At 45.8% G+C, this 14,605-nt stretch overlaps 1 protein-coding gene across 2 annotated transcripts in view; it reads right to left on the bottom strand.

Moving 5' to 3' along the window:
* AUH (AU RNA binding methylglutaconyl-CoA hydratase) overlaps positions 1-14,605 on the bottom strand; it is a 262,507-nt gene that overhangs the window by 148,090 nt on the left and 99,812 nt on the right. The window lies entirely within an intron of this gene.

Here is a 14,605-nt window from a genome sequence, read left to right as displayed (position 1 = left end):
GACTATCCACTTCAATTATTTTTGCTCCACGACTTCTCTCACAACTCAAGGATTTAATGACAAATCCTGATAGACAACACAGCTGCAATATTGAAATTCAACTGCCATGCTTGCTAGTACACATAGAAACATGCTTGTGTTCACTTTTCTCACTTGAACACTAAGGTACAGGATTCTGAATTTTAATGTTATATTTGACTAGTAAAAGAATTTGAAACGAGAAAAATGTCCACACAGAAGCAGAACTGACAAACTGCATAAAATCTTCTCCAGTAGGAATTCCCAGGATACACAAATGTTCAAGTTGATTTTACATAGGCTGCATCTACACATACACAATCTTCCAGAAGAAGCTGGCACTCTTCCGTAAGATCCTCAGAGTGTCTACACATAAAAGACGCTTTTCCGAAAGGAATCCGGAAGAATGTGCTGCCTCCTCCAGATTTCATACTCCACTCCCAAACCAGGAAGAGCACCTTCTTCTGGAAGAACACACACGTAGAGGTTCTGCGGCCCCTTATCCGAAAGAGTGGTCCACCCTGGTGGCAGCCACCTGGAACTGCAAGGGGTAGGCTGAGTCGCCCACCAGGCAGTGTGTCACGGCAACGTCCCTGATGATGCGGTCCCCACTGGGAGATGTAGGTGCCAGCCTCCAACCTGCAGTACAGGGCGGAGTTACGGAAGACACGGAGTTCATGTGCCAGGCCTGGCCAGCTCACGCAGAAGTCCATAAACTGCCCTCTGTAATCCACCACCAGCTGGAGCATGATGGAATGATACCCCCTGTGGTTCACGTAGCGGCCAGCACTGTGGTCCAGGGCCCTGATGGGGATGTGCATATGCATGCTGTCAATCGCCCCAAAGCACTGGGGGAACCAGAGTCGGTGAACCCTGCATGTCCACGTCCAGGTCCCTGATAGGCACGAGCCTCCACAACAGCACCTCATTGATGGCTTTCATGACCTGCAGGGGACAGAGTGAGTACACCTGTGGGTATGCACAGGGGCATCCCTGTGTCCTCTCTAGGCTTCCCCTCCCTCCCTACAGAGCCCTCTGTTCCCCCCAGCCAGCAGGGCGCTCCTACAGCAGTGGGCCTGTGTATGAGTGGGGTGTCATGGTCCCCTGGGACTGGGCCTCCCTGTCCCCTGGTCCACCCTCTCACACCCTCGGCCGCCAAGAATCCCCCCCTTCCTGGACAGCCCCCTCCCCGATCCCCAAACTGGGCTAGAGCACAGAGAGTGGCTTACCTCAAGGACAATGGCCCCGACAGTGGACTTGCCCACCACGAATTGCTGTCTGATGGAGCAATAGCTGTCTGGGTTGGCCAGCTTCCAGATTGTGATGACCATGCGCTTCTCAATGGAGAGGGCTAGCCGCATCCACGTGCCCTGATGTCAAAGGATGAGGGCTAGCCAGCTGCAGATCTCCATGAACGTCTCCTTCATTCGGAGGTTCTGCAGCCAGCATGCGTTGTCCCACTCAGCCATAACCACCCTATTCCAGCAGTCAGTGCTGATGGAGTGGGTCCACACAAGCTGGATAGCCGGGGGAGAGGGGGAGAAGACACCAGGGGCAATGGTGGGTCAGGACCCCCAAGCCTGGGTCTCCTGCACCATAAGAGGCTGAGAAGGATGGCCAAGAAAATGCCCAGCAGCTGGGTCAAGGCAACCCTGTGGGTCTGCAGCTGCTGGGGGTCCGTGACAGTGAGTTATAAGGCTCAGGACCAGCAAGCAGCATGGCAGGCCTCAGCAGCACGTGCAGGGAGGGACTGTTTGGGAGGGGCCCTTTAAGGTGGCACATGGCTGGCACACCCAGAAGAACTCTCCAGCCATGGGACCCCATCCACAGCATTTCCTGCCAATTTCTCCAAGAAGAGCACCCGTGGCTGTGTACACAATCTTCCGGAAAAAAGGGCAGCTCTTTCGGAACACCTTTAACATACAGACACAATCTTCCAGAAGACAGCTTCCAGAGGATCTTCTTCCGGAAGATCGTACATGTGTAGACATGGCCATGCATACATATTTATCTACTTTAAAGTTACACATTAAGTCTGTTTTTCGGAGCTTTTCAAGTAAAGCTCCAAAAAGCTAAACACAAACCTAGAAATTCTCTCTAATTATTAATAAAATATTTCTAGCAACTTACTTATATGGCATTGTGGGCACCGCAATGTATTATAAAATTTACATGTCCTGTGGAACTTTTTCCATTAAAAATTGCCTTTAATGGAAAAGAGATACAGAAAATCACAGTATCTAAAGATGGAAGAAGAGTCCACCCCGCTCCACAGAAGATTATTATGTAAATGGAACAAACACAAGCAGTAAGCCCATGTGCTTGTATTCTCCAGACGTGTCGTTCCCATTTGGATGAATGGAATATTTTCTCTGGTTTGTAAAAATACTAATATTAAAATAGTATTTTGGTACATGTACTTAAAGGTTAAAGAAGAGCATACAAGTAATGGCACAAACTGAACAGCTTTTCTTAACCCAAATAATAATATTCCCCATAATCAGCACCTCAGTCCTGCCCCTTTCAGGAAAAAGCATTAGGATCCAACAGCAAAGGCCTTCCACATGTTAAGCACTTTACTGAATCAGAACAAGACTGAGCTGATGTTCTTACTGGCCTATATTCTTGGCCTTCTCCTCTTCTCCTATACTCTGTCTCTGGACCCATGGTTCCCAAACTTTTCGGCATCACGCCCCCCCCCCCCACCCCACTTTTGATTTTTGAGAAACCCTCACGCATCCCTCACCTCTTCTTTTACCATCAGCCAACCTCCCTTTCAACAAAAAATTCAATTTGTAATTTTAAACACAAAAACTAGAAACAAAAATGTTATTTAAAATTAAAAATAGGCACAAATAGTTTTTCTTGGCCCCCTGATGGTGCCTGGTGCAGCCCCACCTGGCCAGCTGCCTGAGCCTCATTCCAGCTGCTAGAGCTGCCTGTGCCAGCCACCTGCCCACCTGAGGCCTGCACTGCCAGAGCCAGCCACCCAACCCTTGCACTGCTGCAGCCAGCCACCCACCCAAACCCTGCGCTGCGGGGACCAGCCGCCAGCCCCAGCCACAACCCAGCTCCCCAAGCCACCCGCCTCAGCTGCACACTGCCAGGGACAGCTGCCTGAGCCCCACTTTGCTGGGGACAGCTGCCCACTCACCAGTCCAAGCTGTCTGAGACCCACACAGCTAAGGCCAGCCGCCCACCTGCCAGCCCAAGCAGCCTGAGCCCCATGCTGCCAGGCCAGCCACCAGAGCTGCCATCGCCAGCTGCCCAAGCCCCACACTGCTGGGGCCAGCCGCCTGCCCACCAGCCTGAGCCCTATGATGCTGGAGCCAGCCACACAAGCCCCATGAGTCCTGCAAACCAGATGGCCACCTGAGCCCTGCAAGCTGCCCACCCAAGCCCCTTCCCTCCCACAAAGCCAGGCACCACCAGTCCCCTGCTCTTACCCCTTCCCCATCCCCCTCACCCGAGCCAGGCACCCCCAGACCCACATCTAACCCCATCCTCCTCCCAACCCACACTCACTCACCTTTGCAGAAAGCAGCTAGCTCTGGGTCACCCACGTAAAATGGCAGGGACTCAGAGCTGGAAGCAAAGGCCAGCTCTTTCTTTGGGTGGGGGAATGATGGGGGAGCTGGGTCACACACCCCAGTTTAGGAAACTATGCTCTAGACTCCTCCTAGCACGTCTTCAGCTATAATTTTTATACGAGCAACACAGTGTCTTGTAGCGCCTTGAAGACTAACAACCTGTGGAAGTCTGTCTTATCCACAAAAGCTCATTACCTAATAAATGTGTTACTCTTTGAAGTGCTACAAGACTGCTTGTTATTTGTGAAGCTACAGACTAGCATGGCTATCCCTCTGACTAGAAACTCATGGGTTTACTTCTTCCCTCTGACCCTGTCTCTTCCTGTGCAAACTAAAATCTCAAACTTATCTGGCATAACTTTGTGAATAGGCAGTCATTGTCAAACTCAATGTGGCCAAAAATTAGCTCTTACATTTTCATTCCCTACTTCCATTCTAACAAAGATGCCTGTTTTTGCCACCCAACAATCCAATTGTCCCTCACAATACTTTAAATTTTCTCCCATTCTGCCCCTTATGCACTGGGGAGGGAAAGTGTGGATCTCTCACTGTTGGGAAAAAAAAGCCACTATATTAATCTCCACTAAATCTATTCTTGAAGTCCTCTCATGCCATGAGACGTACAACACTCAACAGCTGCAGTAATGTAACTATTGCATATAATACTAACCATAATTTTCTCTTTTTTCCTTTGACCTCCATCTATTCCATTTATTTGTTGTGTCTAGTCACACTAACGGTAAACGCTCGTGGCAAGAATTGTCTTTTCATTATAGGCATGTTCAGTGCCAAACAACAGGAAACAGGTCTTGACTACAGTTGCTACACAATATCGATAAATATTATCTACACCTAGTTAAGTAGAACTTTCACATACCAGCCAAGTTTCCAAGTGTAAAGACAAGACTATATTGGTAACAATGAAATATGCTAACTGTGTAGTCATAGATCATGGTGGTCACACGTGTATCAGAGAGGAATGACTACCCCAGGAATAAATAGATTTTGCATCCCAAAAAATTATGAGGAGCCTATGAGTCAAACAAAATTTGCACGGGAATGCACATAATTTGGGTAGCATTTAAATCACAGACAAATGCACAAACCTATTCTTTTTATTTATAATGCTCTATATGAATAGACTGCTTTACAAGACACCAAAAGGCAAAATATGCTTTTAAATCTGAAGAGGAAAAGGTGTGAATAAAAACAAAAGCTCTGTTTCACTGACACCAACTTACTAAGGTCTGGAAGGAAAAAAGCATACAATTGTTTAGTTAAAAATCTGATTCAAAATTTTCATCTACCATACAAACTGAAATATGCTATTCACTTCAAACACAGTTAAAATGCATACAAGAGCCAACTTTGAAATGAGAACAATCAGTGAGCTTATGAGTGTACCATATATTATGGAATAGTGTCATCACGAGTCTCAAAATTAACTGTGAGGGTTTTGGTGGCGGTATTTTTAAGATTTGTGACAGAAATGGTTTTCCGCATAAATCTAATTACTTTCAAAGAAACCTGCATGAATACTTTTTTTGGAACAGAAAAGGGGAATGAGTATTTTTATTTTTGGACCAGCTTCTGTTGGTGAAAAGTTTTTGAGCTCGCATATAACTCTTCAAGTCCTTTGGGAGACCCCTCATAGAAATTCAATTCTCTTTGCAAACTTTAGTTAGGAGCAGAAGAACAGAATTGTAAGAATTTTTAAAAGGGTCATTGTCAATCTGAGTGTAATTTAAAAAAAATAACTCAAAATAGTTTCAGGTGGTTTTACTTTCGGTTGAACCTCTCTAGTCTGGCACCCTGGCGAACTGATCAGAGCTGAACAAAAGAATTTGCTGAACCATGGGAGGTCAACATTGTCTAGCAGTATTACCAACACAACCACATCATACTGGACTCTTAGAAGACTTTTAGGGGTAAGTTAGAGCTACACAGCAACAAAGAACATTGAGAGCCAGGACTTGTAGCTGTAAACAAACATTATGGGACCACAGGAAACTTGGCCACATCTATGATAAGTGGATATCAAGCTAACGAAAAAAATCAAAGAGGAAGCCGTGCTAGTCTATACACTATCAAAACAAAAAGCAGTCAAGTAGCACTTTAAAGACTAGCAAAATGGTTTATTAGGTGAGCTTTCGTGGGACAGACCCACTTCTTCAGACCATAGCCAGACCAGAACAGACTCAATATTTAAGGCACAGAGAACCAAAAACAGTAAGCAAGGAGGACAAATCAGAAAAAGATAGTCAAGGGGAGCAAATCAGAGAGTGGAGGGGTGGGGGGGAAGGTCAAGAATTAGATTGAGCCAAGTATGCAGACAAGCCCCTATAGTAACTCAGAAAGTTCCCATCACGATTTAAACCATGTGTTAATGTGCCAAATTTGAATATAAAAGCCAGCTCAGATGTTTCTCTTTCCAAAACAGAGCGATAATTCCTTTTCTGTAACACACGTACCTTTAGGTCATTGACAGAATGCCCCATTCCATTAAAATGTTGACTAACTGGTTTGTGGATCTGGAGTGTTTTGATGTCTGTTTTGTGCCCATTGACCCTTTGTCTAAGGCAGTTAGAAGTCTGTCCAATGTGCCTTAAATATTGAGTCTGTTCTGGTCTGGCTATGGTCTGAAGAAGTGGGTCTGTCCCACAAAAGCTCACCTAATAAACCATTTTGCTAGTCTTTAAAGTGCTACTTGACTGCTTTTTGTTTTGAAAAAAATCAAGCCAGACTACGGATGTGCCAGATTAAAGAGGTTAAACCTGTACTACAGTAATGCCTTGAGATATGCGCATTCAATATGCATGTATCTCACTTTCACACGAGAGGGGTCTGTGGGGTAGAAGTACAGGGGTTATGAGACCCTACAGAGCCAGCCACAGGGTTCCCTGCTGGGGGGTGGGGAGACTCCCTGCCCCACAGCTGGAAGCCAGCTGATCAGTGACCAGCTGGCAGAGCCAGCCACAGAGACCTGGCCAAGGAGTGGGGAGACCCCACAGCTGCAGTAGAGCCAGCCGCTGGGTCCCCAGTCAGGGAGATCCACAGCCCCATGCCTACAGCAGAGCCAGGGCTGGTCGGTTTCCTGGCTCCTGCAAGCCCAGGGGAGCCGGGATCCAGGCAGCAGCACGGTTCCCGGCTCCCCCGACTTGTATGAAAATTTGAGTTACGATGGGGTTGCAGGAACACAATCCCCATGTAACTCAAGGGTTTACTGTACATTTTCCTATTTAAAAATTTTCTCCAGCATATTAACATAAAATGATATCTAACTCCCACAGCACACAAACTGAAAAAGCCCAGTGTTTTTTCCTAATCTCTTTCTTTCTGAGTTATCTTAGATATTGCAACAAAATAGCAAAAAATTTTTCAGAAAGAAGTGTGAGTTTCAAGTACATGGTATTCTTTACCTTCTATCTCAGCATTTTTGGTTCACTAAACTAAACTGCTAACAATTTGATATTTTTGTTCTCTTTAAAAGAATCAGCCACTAATCAAAACATTCTTTAAAGTTCTTGATCCATTTTGCAAAGAAAACCTTCAGCTATTTCTCTGCAATTTGCTCACAAAAGTGGCTAAGGTTCTGTTACCAAATGCAGCCATGAAAAGGATTGCAGAGATGAGCAAAGGCCCGTGTTGTCCTAGTTGCTGTAATCAAATGCCTCCATTCCCTTAAAAGTTTCATATTTTAAAACCATCTGAAAATACTGTCAATTGAAGTAGCTTCAGATTTTCAGACAACAGTCTTGCAGAACATGCCTTCACAAGTTTCCTCTACGAGTTCCTCAGCAACTCACATCCCAAATTCTGTTTAACCTAATCCTTCCCAAGACTCTCTCAGCCTACCTCCAGAGGTTACAGATTGTCAGTTAGCAACTACACATCATGCTGCAAATAGGCATTTTCCTTCTCTTATGATAAACTACAACAGAGAAGCACAAGATCAAGTTTAGCACAGTTATTGCTTAATTCCTAAAAACAGCTTCCAGGTCCCTTGTAAATATCTTTGTCCTCATTGTGCAACTCCTACTCAGGTCAATGGGCAAAACATTGGCTCCACTGAAATAAATGACAAAATTCCCGCTGATTTCAACAGGATTAGGATTTCATCGAGTTGGGAGTTGTCCATACGTACCTAAGGGGAAAATGTATTGCCTGCAGACAAACTAGGAAAACATTGAGTACTCCCCCACCCCCACCCCCAACGACCATTTTCTGTGTTATAGAATATCTGGGTCTTAATAAAATTCTATCAAAACCAAGCTTCTTCTGTTACACCCTGAAATGAATTCACAACCTTTCACAGAAGTTACACTATAGTGATGTAATACTTTTACTGAAAGATCAAGAAAGAACAGAAACTGGGGGAGAAAAAAACAACAACCCTCGTTTAAACAAAAATAGCATGTTTGTTAATTACACAAGTCACAAAAATAAATAAAAGTTATAACTATTTTACAAAGTAAACAGATTGTGCTTCAATTTAAAGCCCATAAAAAGTTTACTCCAAGTGAAGAAGATCTCAGTCAAAGCTCCTGCTGGCAGTGCCACAACATAGATAAATGCTACTTCATCAAGCAGTCCTCTACACTGACAGCCATTTGCTTGACAAATCACCATAAAAATCCTCACCATTGCGCCTAAAACCACCTGCAGGAATAAAAGGAAAAGCATGCATGCTTTGTAGACCAAATACACATATTTGCCTAACTAAAACGTGACTCAAAACTTTCAGATACCACACAAAACATCCTACTCGTTTTACAGAAATAGCTAATTTATACATACAGAATAAACCTTAAAAGGACAATAAATCGGAAAGGTACAGCATACACTTGCAGAAAAGAAACCTATCAAGTAAATTAAAGAATTAAAGTAGAATCAAAATAACCAAGTTTTATGTTGAATTCAAAGTGGAAAAAAATTAAAAAGGACTTAGTAATCACCTATATATTGCACAAAATTACATTTACTGAAAAGTGACCAATGGCAGGGAAAGTAAAATTACAAGTTACTTTTATAAATGTTAAACCAAGAAATATGAAAGAGGGACAGACTTAGTGATTTGTAAAAACTAAATATCATTTAACTGCCTGGCTACCAAACTAGCTGAAAAAAACTCTTGTATATAAAACGTTTTTCTTTTTTTTCCCCTCCTCGCAAGTCAGAAAATGGAACCCAACAGTAAGATCAAATAAATAACCACAGTATTTGTAACTTCATATATCAATAGCATGTTCTGTAATATTGCAGGATTAGTAACACAGTTTGTTTTTAATTCTCAGTGGGTATACTGTGATGGTTACTGTTGGGGATTTCTCATCCCTCGGGCATTATCGCCCCCATGGGTCAGGGGAAACAAGCCTTGGGCCATTTAATATCATTACAGGTACAGGATAAACTCAAAACATATAAGCTGCCATTTGCAACCCTTATGACGGCCATTTTAAGTTAGTTGGTTTCCCTGGTAACCCTGAACTCAGACACCTTACACCCTGGATCAAAATACAGGCCTCCAATTGGTCGGGTCCAGTCAGATTCTGATTGGACACTTAACCCAGGCCTCTGATTGGGTACCTGGGAAAAAGTTCTCGAAGCTTCTACAGGCTGGAGGACCTGACTGAAAACCGCAAACAAGCTCATACATATTCAAATCATGTCATACATCATTCATAAGAACACCAGATAAAAAGCGGCGCAGCACGGCGCCAGGGGCCCATTCTGCCCAGACTTTTTGAAGAGCTCCTGTCAGCTTCCAACACCAGCACCGCCCAGCAGGGTCCGCCTGCTGTGGCAACAGAGTGCTGCTGTTACTAAAAGAGCAAAAGGCAGCTCTGAGGCAAGTCTGGCAAGTGCTGAACTGGCCTCACTCATAGGGTGAGGTACTGCACGCTTGCCACTAGAGGCCCAGAGCTTGCTACCTCAGCGGCACCATCGATCCCGCCGCCTCCAAGCAGCTCTGAGGCAGATCGGGTGGGTGCTGAACTGGCCTCACCCATAGGGTGAGGTACTGCACGCTCACCTATGGAAGCCTCAGGGCCTGCCACCACTGCGGCACCTATGATCTCGCCGCCAACCCATCCGCCTGAGAGGACTTCACCCGCCGAGACACGTAAAATTCCTCGCAGGCCTGAAGTTCACCTCAGGCTTCACTAACTCGGGGTTCTACAGACTACCAAGGACTATATAGACTTTTATAGGCCTAAAGCCTGGCTTAAACCACTAAACTCCTCACAAGCCTTATAATTCCTTCAGGCCATAAAAAACTTCTTGTGAGCCCGAGGCCTGACCCGGGCATACTAATTATACTGTAATAACACTGTGGGTGTCGGATCCCCGCATTGGGGGATTTGGGGTCGCTACCCAAATCACGCCCTTCCAGGGCCGAGGGAGGGACGTACCCAAAGGATCGACCCTCAGGGCCAGACCTTAATGCCCAGGATTATAAACATCAGCTCACACTTGTATTAATAATTTTTACGGTTAAAGTTTGTTTAAATAAGCTTAGTTAGTTATTAAATAAGAAATTAGTTAGAATACTTGGTACAGGTTTAACCTCCCCAGCACCCTTCTACCCTTGTGTTCTGACCCTTACCTTGTTCTTTCTATTACTCTCCAAGCCCCAGTCAGGAAGGTAGCACTTCCCTGGGAGGAGACCCCAGCAGGCAAAGGAGCCCTTGGGTCCCAGCTAGGATGGATAGCCATACCACCCGGAACAATAAGGGGAAAGAAAGGTACATTAACCTGTCCCTGCTCGGAACTAAAGAAACAAACTAAATTTTCTCAGCTTTTTCCCTTTCCTTTAACTGCCCTCCTTATTTCTTAACTGAATAGAAAATACTGTACAAGTCTACCTCATGGAGTTCCTGAATATAATAGTTGTAAGTAATATATCGTTTAGCATCTTAGTATAGTAGTAATAATAGTTTCTAGTTTATAAGAAAAGTCGTTTATTATACTGCATTTGTTGTTTGCCTTACTGTTTGTTCAGTTATCTTGTTAATAAACTTTGTTGTTATTTGCACCACCACCAGCCGTCCTCCTCTTCTCGTCTCACCCTCTTCCCTTAGGGCCCGCGCACAATCCCCGGGGCCCCCTGCCGGAGGTGGGTGGGGTTGGTTGGTCTGCGGAGGGGCGGGGCGACCTTCACTCATCGCCTGGTCTTCGCCGCTCCCTCCTTCTCCTCGTCTCGAGCCCCTTGAGCGTCCGGACGGCCTACTGGTGTGGGGTCAGCGAGGCCTGCTTCGGCCCGCGACTTTGCCCGTACTGACAGTTACAAGAAAACAAGTAGATATGTACTTCTTCTAAACATGTCAGTAACATGGAACAATCCATCTCCAACTTTTGTCCTATAGAAAATGTTTCTAGTACAGAAAATTGTAGTTCAATCCTGTGATTAAGCTGAAGGTCAATTTTTATTTTAGTAACATTAGGAAACATCATCAAGAGTTCAATTAAAGTGTGGTTTTACTCGCAAAAGTGACGGTTTTCACCCCATAATGTTTTTGTAGTTTACTGTCCCTCAGTGATTTCATATTAATTATGACTAATATAATGGGGAAAATACTTTTTTACTAACTGCTAGCTTTGCCACTTTGACATAGGATCTAAATGGCAAATTGCATTCTTTCTAATGCTAGAGATGACACATGAGCAACTGAGGCTCTCAAACTGTGTCTCTAGTATAGAGATGATTGCCACATAACTGCAGCAAGTGTACCTCTGTAGCACAGATACAACCTACAGTGGAAATGTTTTCTTAACAATGAGATACGCAGTTCTGTTGACTAAAAAAGACTTTACAATAACTGGAGTCCTGAGAGAGAGAGAGTCCAATTCTAAGGGACGTGTAGGATGTGCCCTTGAGTTAGTCTTTTGGCCAACAACATCAGTTGGAGCCCATACACACGCCTTGATTGTCCTTGTGGTCCTGTACCCAGGGCATAAAGAGCAGTGCAGACCCAACTGCCATTCAAGTCCTTTGCCACAACAGAACCCTGGTCTAACAGGACCCTATAGTAACAGGGAAAAAAAAACTGGCTTGTAGAATTTATTTCAAAGAACCCTGTGATGATATGAGAATCTATATGTACCATGTATTACTTTTGAGTGAAATTATGGACCACCCGTATGTATCTTTATCAACATGTCAACTTCATTTTCAGTGCTGATGCTTATTTGTCCCTCAAGGAAGGGATAAGGTGCTACTGTGGGAGGCATCTGTCTCCATTTTGGACTGTGTGTTCAAGTGGGATAATGACAAAGGCCTAAACAAAAACGTTTACAATCATGCTTGTTAATTGATGGCTGCTGCCAAAGGCAAGCCAGGTTCTCAAGTCTGAAGTGGCAGGGGAGTTGGGGGTGCTTGCCTTAGCAATAAAGTCACTCCGTTGGGATCTCTGACAAACTGTCCTGAAGAGGCAGAGCCAGCCATTACCTGTCAGTCAGAGATCTAAAAGTTATAAGCAGGCAAGGACTGATCTACACAAGGGGCCATTTTTCTCCAGCTTGATATGAGTGAGAAGCTACTCAGCATGTAGCAGTCTGATGAGGCTGGAGATCCCACCTACTTCCGGAGCAGATGGTTCCTTAAGGACACCCATAGGTAAGAATGAGCTTGTGAAGGGCATTGCCATTAGGATATTTATTGCTTTCTAAATGATAGAGAAGTTACTCACTTGTGTAGTAACGATGGTTCTTCGAGATGTGTCCCCATGGGTACTCCACAGTAGGTGTTGGGCTCGCCCCAGCGCTGCAGATCGGAAACTTCTAGCAGCGTCTGTCAGGTCACACATACGTCAATGCGCGCCACTCCTTTGCGCGCTCTCGGTCACGTGCACGACCCGGTCTCCACCAGTTCCTTGACCAACCGCCCTGGATGCTCCTGAAAAACACTGGACAGAGATCTGAAGCGGGGAGGACGGGCGGGTAGTGGAGCACCCACAGGGACACATCTCAAAGAACCATCATTACTACACAAGTGAGTAACTTCTCTTTCTTCTTCGAGTGGTCCCCGTGGGTGCTCCACAGTAGGTGACTAACCAGCAGTGATCCCAAGTAAGGAGGTGGGTAATCAATTCATGTGCAGCTTCCCCTTGAGAGGACTGCTGTCGACAGACGTGTATCCTCCTCGAACACCTGGTGCATGGCATCATGCTTGGCGAAGGTGTCGTAAGAGGACCAAGTTGCCGCTCTTCACATGTCTTTCAACGGGATTCCTTTGAAGAAGGCCGTCGACGCCGCCATCACTCTGGTGGAGTGAGCCTTGGGCGGAGCTAGCAGAGGGGTCTTATGGAGCTCGTAACACAGTCTTATGCAGGATACAATGTGATTCGAAATCCTCTGGGAAAATAGGCCTTCCCCTTTCAACCTGGGTGCGATAGACACCAGGAGTCTGTCTGTTTTCCGGAAGGACTTAGTTCTGTCTATGTAAAAAGGCCAACGCCCTCCTCACGTCTAGCAGGTGCAGCCGCGCCTCCTTGCTGGAGCTGTGAGGCTTCGGGTAAAACGAGGGTAATACTATTGGTTCATTAATGTGGAACTCCGAGGAAACTTTTGGAACGAAGCCTGGGTGTAATCGTAAGGTCACCGCTTTCTTTGAGGATACTGTGCAGGGCAGCATTGCCATTATTGCTGCGAGTTCGCTCACCCTGCAGGCTGACGTAATCACGAGAAGGGAGGTCGTTTTCATGGTAAGTAGTCGGAGGGGTAAAGTGGCCAGTGGCTCAAAGGGCGGTCCCGACAGCGTGTGGAGTACCAAGTCCAGACTCCATGACGGCAGTAATGGTTTCTGAGGGGGGTACAGGTTTGCCAACCCCTTTAGGAACCTTGTGACGACAAGATGGGCAAATATGGTTGGCCCTTCCTCTTTGTGTCGAAAACGCTGATACAGCTGCGAGATGGACCTTTAGCAAGGATAGGGAGAGTCCGTCTCGTTTCAGCTCCAGCAGGTAGTCTAGAATTACAGTTATAGGGACGTCCAGAGGAGCTAACTGCTTGGAAGAGCACCAGGAGGTAAATCGCATCCACTTCTGCTCCTAAGTCCTTCTGGTGGAAGTCCTTCGACTGCACTCCAAGACTTGCTTCACTCCCTCCGAACATGTGCTCTCTAAGGCGCTGAGCCATGGACTAGCCATGCCTGTAGGCGGAGCCCCTGAGGATGTGGGTGCACTATGGACCCCTGAGCCTGAGTGAGTAGGTCCGGCACTACCACTAGGGGGAGTGGTGGGCGGCATGACATGCGCAGAAGCAGGGGAAACCATTGTTGTCGGTCCCGGGTTGGGACTATGAGTATCATGTGTGCTCTCTCCCTTCTGGCTTTCTCTAGAACCTTGTGGACGAGTGTCGCGGGAGGGAATGCACAGAGTAGAGGGCCCTTCCATGAGATCATGAAGGCGTCACCCAATGACCCCCGTCCTATGCCTGCTCTGGAGCAGTACTGAGGGCATTTCTTGTTGTATTGGGTGGCAAATAATCAACTTGGGGAAACCTCCATTTGTGAAATACATTTTGGAGCAGGTCGGAGCAGATCTGCCACTCGTGCGTGAACGCAAAGCGTCTGCTTAGTTGGTCCGCCTTCACGTTGTGGACACTGGGTAAGTATGAGGCTTTCAGTGTTTTTGGCTAGTGTAGATGTAGATGCTACCGCCGTTTCAGATTACTCCCACTTCAGTAACTAAAACGTAAAAGCCAGAAAGGGCTGATGGCCCATCAGCTAGAACAATGGACTGTTCAGCTTGGCCTTGCTGGGGACATTCCATAATGCTACAGACTCATGAGCAATGGAGTCAGGTGACCCAAATCACTTGATACTAACCTGCATCTTTGTCTGACGAACCATTCCATGCAGGGGCATTAATCAGACAAAGGATTCCTGCCTTTTTTAAATGGTCTTCAGAGGCTGTGTCTACAGTTGCATTCCTCTTTTGAAAGAAGAATGTAAATGAGGGAAATTGAAAATCCAAATGATGCCCTATTTACATATTTCA

The sequence above is a fragment of the Carettochelys insculpta genome, chromosome 5, assembly GCF_033958435.1.
Source record: "Carettochelys insculpta isolate YL-2023 chromosome 5, ASM3395843v1, whole genome shotgun sequence".
NCBI classification, from domain to species: Eukaryota; Metazoa; Chordata; order Testudines; family Carettochelyidae; genus Carettochelys; species Carettochelys insculpta.
This window is presented reverse-complemented; position numbering and strand designations above follow the sequence as displayed.